General features: G+C 45.9%; 2 protein-coding genes across 3 annotated transcripts in view; both read right to left on the reverse strand.

Annotated features, from left to right (window-relative positions):
* The window catches only part of LOC309384270 (uncharacterized protein), a 122,040-nt gene that overhangs the window by 72,327 nt on the left and 35,798 nt on the right, over positions 1-13,915 (reverse strand). The gene's annotated exons all lie outside the window — the stretch shown is intronic.
* The window catches only part of LOC309384266 (uncharacterized protein), a 162,943-nt gene continuing 156,475 nt past the window's right edge, over positions 7,448-13,915 (reverse strand). The window contains exon 3 of the transcript XR_014173995.1: positions 7,448-8,083. The gene's annotated coding sequence lies outside the window, so the exon portion shown is untranslated. The remainder of the gene's footprint in view (positions 8,084-13,915) is intronic.

The following is a 13,915-nucleotide window of genomic DNA, read 5'->3' on the forward strand; positions in this document are numbered from 1 at the left end:
CACGAGGGATGCTTGCCTGGCATCCTTACTTGGGATCTATTGAAATGGGAGGTGATTTTGCAGGCCATTGGGACAAGGGGAAGTAGACTGGTGGAGGCAGTAGAGGACTCTCATGATGATTATGGCAGTGGCCCCAAAAAGGAGAGTTTTCAACTAAAACATACATATTATGCTGTTTCATTGGTATAGTAGTTGGGAGGGGGGAATAGAAAGGAGTAGGATTGTGGAATGTATTGTTATGGATTTCTTAGAAGCTCAAGGTCGTCTTTTGTCTCCGCACCTCGACACCTGGCCGGAAGAAGAGGGGTGTACATGCCAGAGTGGAAGATGAAGATTGGACCATGTGATGAATTATGGGGTGTGGGGATAGATGATGAACTTTTAACTTGGGGAATTCACCGGATGTACCTTAGAGTTGAAATTTCACCAGCTTAATGCCAACATGCCTGTCTTATTAAATTGGAGTTTTAAGGACTACTTTGCCCTGGACAATGATTTAATTCTGCATGATATTTGGAACGCTGACATTAGCATAATATGTATGTTTTAATTATGTGGCAGGCCAAAGATCCTAAAAGGAACAGAATTACAGGCCTGACAGGCGGCCTCTCCTCAAGAGAAAAACGTTTCCTGAAAAGAGAATAACATAAATGTTAACTATCAAAATTTAACCACCTCTTCCTCCCCCAGGGGGACCCTTTGGCTTATCAGGGAATTTCTCATGGAATTGCTTCACTAATTTATCTGCTTTCAGATCCCAACTTTTCACCCACGTAGCTTCTGACAAAGGGTATCCCTTCCAATGCACTAAATATTGTAAACGACCTCTATACAGCCTGGAATCTAATATTTTTTTCACTTCATAATGTGTTTCCCCTTCTACCACTACGGGAGGAGGTGGAGTTTGGGTGGATGGTCTCGTGCTAGACTCCCTTACCGGCTTCAATAAGCTACAATGGAATACCGGGTAAATTTTCCCTAAGAGTCTGGGTAGGCTGAGTCGAACTGTAACTGGGTTAATTATCTTTTCTATTGGGAAAGGACCTAGAAATTTTGGACCTAATTTCTTACTAGGCATCTTTAATCTTATGTATTTAGTAGACAAAAAAACTTTGTCCCCCACTCGAAAGGGGGGCTGTAGGGAACGATGTTTATCAGCTTGCTTCTTGTAGGCTTCTGCCGCATCTGTTAGCGCCTTTTTGGTATTCTTCCATCCCTTCTTTAGTGCCTCCAGCCATTCATTCAGGGACATGGATGAGGGAGGTTCCTTAGGTAGTTCAGGCATGGGAACAAATTCCATGCCACTGGTAATCTGGAAAGGAGTTAATCCGGTACTGCTGTGAACCGTATTATTATATGCTACTTCAGCAAAAGGTAGCAAGTCCGACCAATTGTCTTGCTGATAGTCCACATAACACCGGATATACTGTTCCACCATCGCATTGGCCCTCTCTGCTGCCCCATTTGTGCTGGGATGAAATGCTGAGCTTAGTCCCTGTGTGGACCCGATCGATTTTAGGAATTCTCTCCAGAACTTGGTGGTGAATTGAACTCCGCGATCTGAAATGATCCTTTTTGGAACTCCATGTAGGCGATAAATGTGTTTCACAAACATTTTCGCTAATTTCTTTGCGGATGGTAGGCTTGAACAAGCGATAAAGTGTACTTGCTTGGAAAACAAATCAATAACTGTCCAGATTACTTTATTACCACTGCTATCTGGAAGTTTGACAATGAAGTCCATTGCTATTTCTTCCCATGGTCGGCTAGGGTTGGCCACTTGTTGTAGTAGTCCAGGGGGCTTTCCCGGACGGGTTTTCATTGTTGCACAAGTAGCACAGCTTTTTACATAATCTTCCACCTCCGACCTCATCTTTGGCCACCAAAATTGACGTCTAGCGAGGTGGAGAGTTTTCAGGAATCCGAAATGACCTCCTAGTTTCGCATCATGACTCCACTGTAGCACTTGCAATCTCATTTCTGCAGGGATGTACAGTTTGGATCCCTTCCAGGCTACGCCATCATTAATCGTTAGGATGTCTTTGTTGTTGTTGAACCATGGGTCTGTCTGGAGGGCTGCTTTCAGTTCGGTTCTCAGTTTATCTTGGCTTCGACTGGTGACTTGAGCTGCCTTTTGGTGAGAAGGAGATATGATGGGGTGGAAAATTTCTTCCTTCTTACTGTCAAACTGGGGTTTTCTCGACAGTGCATCTGCTAACAAGTTCTTCCCTGCGGGGATGTGTTTAATTTCAAATTTGAACCTTTGGAAATATTGGGCCCAACGGACCTGTTTGGGGGATAACTTTCGATGGGCAAGGAGAGTTTCGAGGTTTTTATGATCAGTCCATACCTCGAACGGTATATCCCCCCCTTCCAGGAGATGCCTCCAGGTGAGCACCAGTTTCACATGTTCTTCCATGGTCTCAGAGAAGATCAAGATGTCATCTAAATAAACGAGTACTCCGCGGTACAGGTGGTCGTGTAGCACTTCATTTATGTACTGCATGAATACTGCGGGTGCTCCTTGTAGTCCGAAAGGCATGACTTTATATTGGAAGCTGCCTAAGGGAGTATTAAAAGCGGTCTTCCACTCATCCCCTTTCCGGATTCGTATACGGTAATACGCCTCTCTCAAATCCAGCTTGGTGAAGATCTTGCCCTTAGCCAAGTGGTTCAACATATCTTTCATGAGAGGGAGGGGATAGGTATTCTTTTCGCATACCGCATTCAAAGCTCGTAAGTCCACACAGAGGCGAAACCCCCCCCCCATCTTTCTTTTCCCTGAAGAGCACTGGGGCCGCTACTTTTGATTTTGCTGGTTCAATAAACCCTCTTTTCAAATTGGTGTCGATGTACTTCCTCAATTCTATCATCTCTTTAGGCGTCATAGAGTACATTTTGGGCTTTGGTAAGGTTACCCCAGGTTTGAACTCTATGGCACAATCTGTGGCGCGGTGAGGTGGAAGGTAGTTTCCGTCTTCCTCACTGAACACCTCCGCCAGATCCCAATAGATCTTTGGGACTCGTTGGATTCCCGGAAGTTTAGTGTCTGCTGCAGTTGCTGCAGGTTCTGGATGGGTTGGGCTGTTAGGTTCCAATGTTCCTGGGTGGCCTTTTGGTTCCACTGGTGGTAACGGCCCAAGTCCAATAGTCACCTTTCTAACGCCATCCTCCCACTTTATGGTAGGTTCCCACTTGTCCAACCATGCAAGCCCTAGGATAATTGACTCCTGCATTCCAGGGGCCACGATGAATCTGAGGAACTCATAGTGGCGGCCTATCACCAGCTTTACTAACTCAGTGATCTTTGTAGCCGGAGTTCCCCCAATTAGGGTTCCATCCACTTGCTCAAACGGAATGGGTTGTTTTAGGGGTCTGGTGCGTATACCTAGTTGCTCCACTATTGACATGCTGATTAAGCATCGGGTGCAGCCGGTATCTATAATCATCCCAACTTCCCCTTCTACCCCCGTTTTCGGTATTTGGAGTTTGGCTTTTATTTGGAAGGGGCGGATAGGTGCACACACCATTGGGTCGTCTTCTGGGTTTCCTTCCTCTTCCTCCTCTGAGGTGGCCAGGGCGTTTTCAGTGGCTCCGCTCTCTGCCCCTGCTGGCTGTTGTGCCAGACGACTTTTTTCTGGTGGTTTTCTGGGGGTTTTCTTGACTGTGCTGGCAGGTGGTTGGCGTGGTTGTGGAACTGGGGCTGGAGCCCAGCATGTAGATGCCCGGTGGCCAAGCTGACCACAACGGTAGCACTTTATTTTGGGGCCCCAGGAATGAGGGGTTGGCGGGAGCTTTTCAGTTTGCTGCCTCTGCGTTCGGTGGGCTAACAGTTTTTTTTCAGGGGTTCTGGTACCAGGCTTTGGATAGGTATTAATCTCGTGGTCCAGTATGATTGCAGTGGTGTACCATTCTTGGATACGATCTGGGGTCCCCCTTGCGGCACAAGCTTGTTTCAGTTTGGGATCTAAGGCCTTTTTGAACGTATAGACCAATAGTCTCTCTGGCCAGTAACGTAGTCTTCCAGCTATTCTCCGGAATTCCCAAACTAATTCTTTGACCGTCCGACCCCCCTGTCGTAATTCCTGGATCTGGTCTTCAGCATCTACCTGTTGGGCCACATCGTAAAATCGGGCCCGCATCAGTTGGATGAATCCCGTTATGTCATCTAACTCAGGAGCTGCTTCTTCATGGAGTTCCGCTATCCATTGTGCTGCCTCTCCTTCATTCATCCCCTCTGCTATTTCTTGGATCAGTTCTCGATCCATCAGGTATTGTGGGCCTACTTGGTCAACGTATGCCAACACTCGATTCATAAAGTAAGCTAGTTTGTCTCGGCTGCCATCATAGGTTGCACGGAACCTTGGGGGTGTGGGAGGAGGAGGGGGTGCTGGTGGTTGAACCGGAGCAACCTGTTGGCCTGCTGCTTGGGGTGGTAAGCTTCTTTGTGGGGCCACACCCATCGGTTGGGCAAAAGCCTGCTGAGGCATTGGTGGGGGGGCTGGGCCCTGTGGTGGTCCCATTCCCTGGCTCTGCCTTTGAGCAGCTATTTGGGGTGGCGCCATTGGTTGGGAAGGGGCAGGCGTCCACTGGCATTGAGCCCATCCATGACCCGGGAAGAAAGCCCAACCTGAATTGGCTTGATTGATGGCTCCAGAGCCATCGCTTTGCAGAGGGGGGGAGGTGAAAGTGTTCCAGGCCCCTTTCGGCTGGTTAAGTTTTACTTCCCAACTTTTTTTCACTCCAGGAGGGGGGGGGTGCTGATTCGCTGATGGCTGTGTGGACAGACCCAAGGTCTCCGCTCCACTGCGCAGCAGTTTCTCTGCTGGGGAAGGATAATGTGGGCTTTGCTAGCCTCCACCCGGGTGGTTCTGGGGGCCCCAGGGGTTTTTGTTCACTCACATTTAGGCGTCGGAATTGGTCCTGAAGGCCCATCAAAGACTGGCTGCGTGAGAGCGACTGAGATCTCCATTCATTTGCTCTTCTCCCCATGCTCCAGTCGTCTGTCAGAGTTCCCTGGGGGGGGGGGGGGCTCCTTCCAGCAGGCATTCCTGAGAAGCAATAAATCCCGAAACTTCCTCTCGCAGGTCTAACTCCGTCTGTGAGGAAAATCTTGGTTTCGGTTCCTTTTCCCTCGCCTCTGCCTGTTGAACTATTTCTTTAGAAGGTGCATAGATAGTCTCGACAAAAATAAGCGATCCATCATCCTCAGCTTTCTCTGCTGCATTCTTTCCCTCCTCCATCTTCACTGAAATTTCGTCCTGCCAGGGTTGGGTCAGAACTGGGATTCAGTACCCCGATGAAAGAAAAAATTTATGGGAGAGTTGAAATACGTTGACCAAGTAGGCCCACAATACCTGACGGGTAGAAGGGTAGAAGTTATGTTAAATAGAAATGTATAGTGTGCAATTTTCTGTGTCAATTCTTTTTAGATATCTGATGTCACTTTCCAGGAACTTTCAGTCAGGTTTGAAGCATGCACATATACCAAAATTGTTTGCAGTCATGATTGTGCCTTAGTAGATAATCAAAGACTGCCCATTTCCAAGGATTGCTTCCTGAACCTGCCTTAGTTTATTGAATCCAGGATTTGTGAGGCCAAATTTAGATTAACCAGTGTACAAGCCAGGCTATGAACATTTTTGAAGTTGCGCACAATGAGCCCTGGGACTCCTACTAATGCAGTGGAAAACCAGTGCAACATATTCTGCTTTACTGGGCAACTGGGCACCATCATTTGTGAATCAGAGTCGGGAGTTGGGCTTTGGAAATCTCATTTCTGTTACCTCTTCAGTGAGGAAATTGACTGAGGGGGCAGGGCCCCTCCCCATGGAATTGGGAGCGAGGCATGCCTATTTGGGCCTTAGTGCCACAGAATAAAAACCAGCCGGGGGAAGCTTTATGTCAGGAGTCCTCAAACTACAGCTTGCGGGCTGGATATGGCCCGCCAACATGATGTATCCATCCTGTGCAGTGGTAGGATTAAGCCCTGCTCCTTGATTTACAGCCATTCCTTGTGTGGGTGGCTTTTCCCGCCAGCCTCATTATCCCTCCTCCAGCTGTTAGCCTTATATATACCTTGCAGAATCTAGCAGCTCAGCTGTGTACTTCTGTTCATCATTGCTTACAAAGGTAAGGGTGAAGGGCACTGGCCAGAGGGTGGGTGGGGGAGGGCGAGCTTGCAGATGGGTGATACTGGTGGTGGGTGTACTGACATGTGCAGGTAGTAGGGGAGCATGTGGGAGATCATGGCATCGGAGCCCTACTGGGGTGTTTCCCAAGCCAGCCTGGCCTGTGAGAAGAGCATGTGGGGATGACAAGCTGCTTCTGGGCCAGTTTGGGGAGGGGCCAGAGAGCTTGACGGGGACGTCTCACCTGAAAAGACTATGGCAGAGCCTTGCAACTTTTATCTGCCATATGGCCTCTGGGTAAGGCCGCTCCTCCTCTTCCCTTCCCCTTTGCACAGTGTCGTTTTTCCAAACACCCAGGCCGTGCAGCAATTCCCAGGGAGGTGCCCTGACCGAGGAAGCTCAGACTGTAGCCCGCAGCTTGCTCACCGCATTAACTGCTCCCGTCCCTTTCAAAATGGCCACACAAGCACTTCTCTTGGGTGTCCAGGCCCAACAAGCAGCTTTTCCAAGAACCGGTGGAGGGGAGGCAGTCATGCCGGTGGAGGAGACAAGCTTCAATTGCTTGTTGGTGGAGCTCCAGGCAGAAGGGCTTGCTTTGACCCTGGGCTGGAGCGTCAATGAGACAATGGCAATGGCATGAAGGGAAGCCCTGCGACTGGAGACCCAACCGCCAGAACCTGGAAAAAAATCACCATGTTCGGAACACTGGCATGATGGGCCTGGCCACTCTGACGAAAGCCCTGGAAGTGGGTGGGGCAGCTGGGTGGTCATTGGCAGGGGACAACACAAGCGGGTGACCCGTGAAGGTGCTGCGAAAGGAAGCGTTCAGGATGAGGCTGCTTCCCCGGAGAAAGCGGAACAGCTGCTGATAATTGCAGGGCGTGTACCAAAAGAGCAGCTCCTCGCATTGTGGCTGCTGCAATAAGTATGAGAAGCCCAGCCAATGTTTTGAGCACGGTTAACATCTCCAGCCCAATGATTTTAGGCCTCCCTGTTCCCATAACCAGCCTTTGCTTTGTGGAAAGCATGCCTTTCCTTCCCCAGGCATTGCCAACCTCTGCCCCCGTTAAAAACAACAACTACCCTAGAGCAAAACCTTCACGCATAAAAAGAATATTGACTTGCTCTGCCAACCACTCGCGAATACCATTCCTTTTCCCAAAGTCAGGACATTCAAAAGGCTTCTCTCCTGTGTGAACCATCGGGTGTATTGCCAAACTGGAATTTCGACTGAAATATTTCTTACAATCTGGGCATTCATATGGTTTCTCTCTTGTGTGAGTCCTCTGGTGTATTTATTATCACCTTGTCCTGCTTGCTATAACTTTTGCCACATTGGGACAACTGGAAGGGCTTTTCTCTGGTGTGAGCCTTTCCATGAACAATGGGGAAGCCGTTTTGACTAAAGCTTTTGCTGCATTGGGAACACTGGTATGGCTTTTCTCCAGTGTGGATCCTCTCGAGCATAATTCTACAATCTTTGCTTTTCCCACAATAGACAGATTTGTGGATTTTTCCACCACTGACATTATTAGATTCTCAGGGACATCAAAAATACTCTCAATCCCTTGTTGGATGGAACATGGATTCAAGTAACTGTTTCCTTCCTCACAGGGCGAGGCCTGCATTATGGTCTGCCTTATCTGGCTGTCCAAGTGACTTTTATCGTTTCCACCGACTACGAGATATTTCCCCCTTTTTCTGAACTAGGAAATTATTCCCCTTGATATTTTGATATATTTCTTCCAGATACTCCATATTTTGTCCAGCTCAAAACTTTTTTCCTGGTTTTGTCTTCCTTATCTCTAAGCCGATGGGGAAGAAGAGTTTTGGGGATTTCCAGAGGAACTAATAAGATAAAATAAGATTTTGACTGCTGCCTTGGTTTCCTTTGCATTTTAATGCTGCTTGTGATTCAGTTCTCCACAATGCTCTCTTTGGCATTCTTTTGCCTATAAGATTCACATAAAAGGATTAGTTTAATTATGGTTTATAAAATGGCTGCACAATATATTTTAAAAAGAGATCCAAAGGCATTCATTACAATAAAAGGCAAAGATGCCAAAATGCTAACTTAACCCCTTACGTTAATCATTTACATTTTCAATATGACATGTCAAATGCCCATTCAGTTATGAAATTTATTTGTTGACTTGGGTCACAAATGAGTTCATAGAATTGCAAAGAGTTATCATAGAATATACGTGGAAGTGCTGGGGACAGATTATACATATATACCTACCCTTGTTTCCCTCTTTTGGGCCCCAAAATAAGCACCAAGTCTTAGTTTCGGTGGATGTCTTACCCGCTTACTTTAGGACCATTGCTGTCCACACCCTGACACCCTGAGGAAATAATGTTTTAAAAGGCTCCCATCAGCTACCCTTTTCCTTTTGGCTAAACTCCTCTAAGTGCACTCCAACCATTTCCACTTGACTGCATTTTCTTTCACTCTTGGTTTCCTTCTGAGAAGGCAGAGAAGTATGTGAGTCAAGTATGTGTCTGTTATGCTGACGTTTGCCACAGGACATCATGTGGCGTGTTGTGCCGTTACCACAGTTCACACCAGGGATCAATCCAGAGCCCACTGAAAATGGTGGCTGCTTCCAGGACAAAGTCATGAGGCCCAATGATATATGTCCGTGATGGCGAACCTATGGGATACATGATACAGGTGGCATGCTGACCCATTTCTTAGGGCACACGAGGAGTTGCCAAATCAGCTGCAGCGCACATGCATGGTTTGGCCAGCTGACTTTGGCCTTCACTGGCCAGCCTTTAAGGCCGTTTCGTTGAAGGCTCCGGAGCGAGAAAAACCTGCCCTACAGGAAAACCAGAAGTTCAGGAACTGACTTCTGGTTTGCTCATAGGGCCGTTTTTCACCCTCCAGAGCCTTCAGGAAGCTTCCCTGAAGGATCCAGAGGGCAAAAAAAGTCCCTATGACCAAACTGGAAGTCATGGTTCCTGAACTTCTGTGTTGCCTGTAGGGCTGGTTTTCATTCTCCAGAGGCTTCAGGGAAGCTCCTGAAGCCTCTGGAGGGCCGCTGGGAGGAGGGGAGCCTGTTTTCGCCCTCTCAAAGCTCTTAGAAAGCCCCTGGAGCCTAGGGAGGGGCACCAAAACTGGGGGGGGGAAGAATGCTGGTTGCGCACGCATGCACGCTGAGCTCATGCACACAGCCTCCAAGGAGTCTTTTCCAGCTCTGAGTAGACAGTGTTCTGCTTAGCGACTCACACATTTGATTAATGGCTGCATCAGAGAGAGCAGGGGGATTCAGATAGTTAAGGAAAGCAATTTCACTTAGCATCAGTTGCAACCTGAAACCTTAATTCAAGGCCCATAATAGTTATATCTTGAGGAATTCTGGGGCTAAAATCAGGCGAAACCAAGGTATAAGACTGAAACTCCACATGTGGGAATTCCATAATCAGCAGACAAAAGCTCCACCCAAAATTCCTTACTGAGGGATTCCTCTACTTCTGGAACAGGAAATATCCAGAAGCTTCTGCTGATAACCAGTTAGTAGTTAGCCATTTTCCATTTTCATTTTCACTCCACTTACAAATTTAATCATGAAAAATGTTTGAGCAAAATGAATGAGGCCAAAATTCAAACAACCAATTTCTCACCTACACTTTCAATGGGAGATCACAAACGAAATTCAAGCAGCCTCTAAATTCATCTATCTTTCCTCATATGGATTACCTTGTGTGCAATAAGGCATGATTTATGCTTGAAATAATGTCCACAGAGCAGACATTTCAAAGATTTCTCCACGGTGCAAGTCCTCTGGTGTATCACTAGGTGGGAATTCTGACTGAAACCTTACCCTCAATCAGAACATTCAAAGGGTTTCTCTCCTGTATGAGTCCTCTGGTGTGTCACCAGCTTAGAATTATCACTAAAACATTTTCTACAAATATGACATTCAAAGGGTTTCTCTCCTGTGTGAGTCCTCTGGTGTTTCACCAGATTGGAATTCTGACTAAAGCTTTTCCCACAAATAGGACATTCAAAGGGTTTCGATCCAGTGTGAATCCTCTGGTGTATCATCAGGCGGGAATTGTGACTGAAGCTTTTCCCACATTCAGAACATTCAAAGGATTTCTCTCCTGTGTGAGTCCTCTTGTGTTTCACCAGTTTGTTATTATTACTAAAGTTTTCCCCACAATCAGGACACTCAAAGGGTTTCCCTCCTGTGTGAGTCCTCTGATGAGTCACCAAATTGATATTCTGACTGAAAGCTTTCCCACACATATGGCATTCAAAGGGCCTTTCTCCTGTGTGAATCCTCTGGTGTGTCACCAGGTGGGAACTCTGACTGTAACATTTTCCACAATCAGAACATTCAAATGGTTTCTCTCCTGTGTGAGTCCTCTGGTGTGTCACCAGATAGGAATTATTACTAAAGCTTTTCCCACAGATAGGACATTCAAAGGGTTTCTCTCCAGTGTGAGTCCTCTGGTGTGTCACCAGATAGGAATTATTACTAAAGCTTTTCCCACAGATAGGACATTCAAAAGGTTTCTCTCCTGTGTGAGTCCTCTGGTGTATCACCAGGTGGGAATTCTGACTGTAACGTTTCCCACAATCAGAACATTCAAAGGGTTTCTCTCCTGTGTGAGTCTTCTGGTGTCTCACAAGGCTGGAACTCAGACTAAAATCTTTCCCACAATCAGGACATTGAAAGGGTTTCTCTCCTGTGTGAGTCCTCTGGTGTGTCACCAGATGGGAATTCTGACTAAAGCTTTTCCCACAGATAGGACATTCAAAGGGTTTCTCTCCTGTGTGTGTCCTCTGATGTGTCACCAGGCTGAAACTCAGACTAAAACTTTTCTCACAATCAGGACATTCAAAGGGTTTCTTTCTTATGTGTGTTTTCTTGTGTTTCACTAGGCTGGAATTATCACTAAAGCTTTTCCCACAAACACGACAGTCAAAGGGTATCTCTCCTGTGTGAGTTTTCTGGTGTTTCACCAATATGGAATTATTACTAAAGCTTTTCTCACAGTCAGGACACTCAAAGGATTTCTCTCCTGTGTGAGTTGTCTGGTGTGTCACCAGATTGGAATTATTACTAAAACTTTTCCCACAAATAGGACATTCAAAGGGTTTCTCTCCTGTGTGAGTCCTCTGGTGTATCACCAGGTGGGAATTCTGACTGTAACGTTTCCCACAATCAGGACATTGAAAGGGTTTCTCTCCTGTGTGAGTCCTCTGGTGTGTCACCAGATGGGAATTCTGACTAAAGCTTTTCCCACAGATAGGACATTGAAATGGTTTCTCTCCTGTGTGAATCCTCTGGTGTGACGCCAGGTGGGACTTCCGACTGAAACTTTTCCCACAGTCAGGACATTCAAAGGGTTTCTCTCCTGTGTGAGTCCTCTGGTGTATCACCAGATGGGAATTCCGACCGAAACTTTTCCCACAGTCAGGACATTCAAAGGGTTTCTCTCCTGTGTGTGTGGTCTTGTGTTTCAGGAGTTGAGAATTTCTAATGAAACCTTTCCCACAATCTTGACACTTATAAGGTTTCTCCATGGAGCGAGTCCTCTGATGTATTACCAGATGGAAATTATGACTGAAACTTCTCCCACAGTCAGGACCTTGAATGGGGTTTTCTCCTTTATGATTCCTCTGGTATATCCCAAGATGGAATCATAACTGAAAGTTTTCCAGCAATCAGGACATTCAAAACATTTCTCTCCAATGTGAGTCTTCTGGTGTATCACCAGAATTGTGACTTTCCCATAATCAGGACATTCAAGGGGTTTTTCTTCTGTGTCAATTCTCTGGTGTCTCTTGATATGGACATTTCTACTAAAGCTTTTCTCACAATCTAGACACTTATACAGTTTCTCCCTCGAGTCAATCTATTGATGCATCACCAGACTGAAATTGTGACTAAATTTTTCCCCACAATCAGGACATTCAAAAGATTTCACTTTTGTGGGAGGCCTTGGGTGCTTCACCAGGGTGATATTCTCACTGAAACTTTTCCCACAGAAGGGATGTTCAAATGGTATTGTTCTTGTGTATGCATCCTTCAGTGTCTCAAGACCTGGGAATTTCTAATGAAATTTTCACACAACCTGCAGTCATATGTTTTCCCCTCTTGTGAGTTATCTCGTGTAGCACCATGTAGCCATGCTCACTGAGAGCACTTTTGTGGCTTCCCTCTTGCGTGTGGGTGATTCTATGAACCACAACGAGCTGTTGTGACTATAGGTTTTGCCACAGTCAGGTAATTTCTACGGCTTTTCTCCTTTCTGGCTCCTCTAGTGCATAATCAGCTGTGATTTGCAATCTGTGCTTTTCCCACAATAGGCAAATCTATGGAGCTTTTGCACAGCTAATATTATTGAGGTCGTCAAAAATATGGACAATGCCTTGTTTAGTGGTGCTTTTATTCAAGCCGTCTTCTTCCTCACAGGGAGAGGCCTGCATTCCTGTCTGTTCTACATCACTTTACTATTGATCTTTTCCTTCCAACAGACTTCCAGATATTTATTCCCTCTCTTGCTGAATTATAAATAATCTCCCTTCACTTCTCATGTAATGTATCCTTGAATTCTGCATAATCTGCTCATTTTTTCTTGATTTTCTCTCTCAAATGGCTGCTGGAGGAGGAGGAGATTTGTATGGTTTTCTGCAGGGAATGAAAAATATTTCGATTTCTGGCTTGATTTTCTTCCTTTTCAACATTGATTGTTATTTACAGTTGTCCAGAGTGCTCTTATTGGCATCCTGTTCATCTGTAAGATCCAAAGAAAAGTATATGTAAAATGATTAGAGATGAGTTGAAAAAAGAATAAAAGTATACACCACTTTTGCTCATGGAAGTCCTCAGCTGCAAATAAGGACTGAAAATACTGTCTACAACCCGTCTGGTGACATCCTTGTTCAAATAGTCCTCACTTACCCTACCGCAATTGGAACTGGTATTTGCATCACTAAGCAGCTCAATCATTAAGCATCATGTCACATGACAGTGCCAACTTACATCTGTTCCTCTGTAGTTGTTAAGCTAATTACTGTGGGTTGTTAAAGGCAATTTCATATGACCGTGACTTGCAATTTCCTGCCAGTATATCCAATGATGTTGCTTGTCAGAAGCTAGGTGGGAAGGTCACAGATGGGGATCATAAGTGTGGGATGCTGCGGCCATCATATATGTGCTATTGGCAGAACCCAAATTTTTGCAACTCCTTTTCCTGCACCTTCAAAACCACAGTCACTGCTGACATGCGGTCACGGAACAAGTTCTTGGATTACCACAAATTTAGTGGACCAGATGCACGTCTGCTTCTACTGTGCCATAGTAACTCTGAAGGCTCAGAGAAGAAGTGGTAAGTGAGGACTAGCTGTACAACCAAATATGGATTAAGCACAATTGAACCTGGTTAATACGTGAATGGGAGAAGAAATACGATAGTTATTGGCAAGACATGGAAGTAAAAAAACTTGTAAATTTTATTCTTCTGTCATTTTCAATACACACGTGGATTACAAACTATACCAAGAGGGCTGTCAGCATTCCAAATATCATGCAGAATTAAATCAGAGTCCAAGGCAGAGCTATCCTTAAAGTACCAATTTAATAAGACAGACATGTTGGCATCGTACTGTGGAATCCCAAATCTGAAAACTTCCTGGGATTCCACCCAGTTCAAAGTTCATGATCTTATCCCCACACCCATAAGTCCATCACATGGTCCAATCTTCTTCAGCCATGCTGGCATCTCCACCCAGCTGGTTCCAGTCAGGTGTCAAGGTGCGGAGACAA

This window comes from Natrix helvetica, assembly GCF_964273705.1.
Source record: "Natrix helvetica genome assembly, chromosome: 1".
Classification (NCBI taxonomy): Eukaryota; Metazoa; Chordata; class Lepidosauria; order Squamata; family Natricidae; genus Natrix; species Natrix helvetica.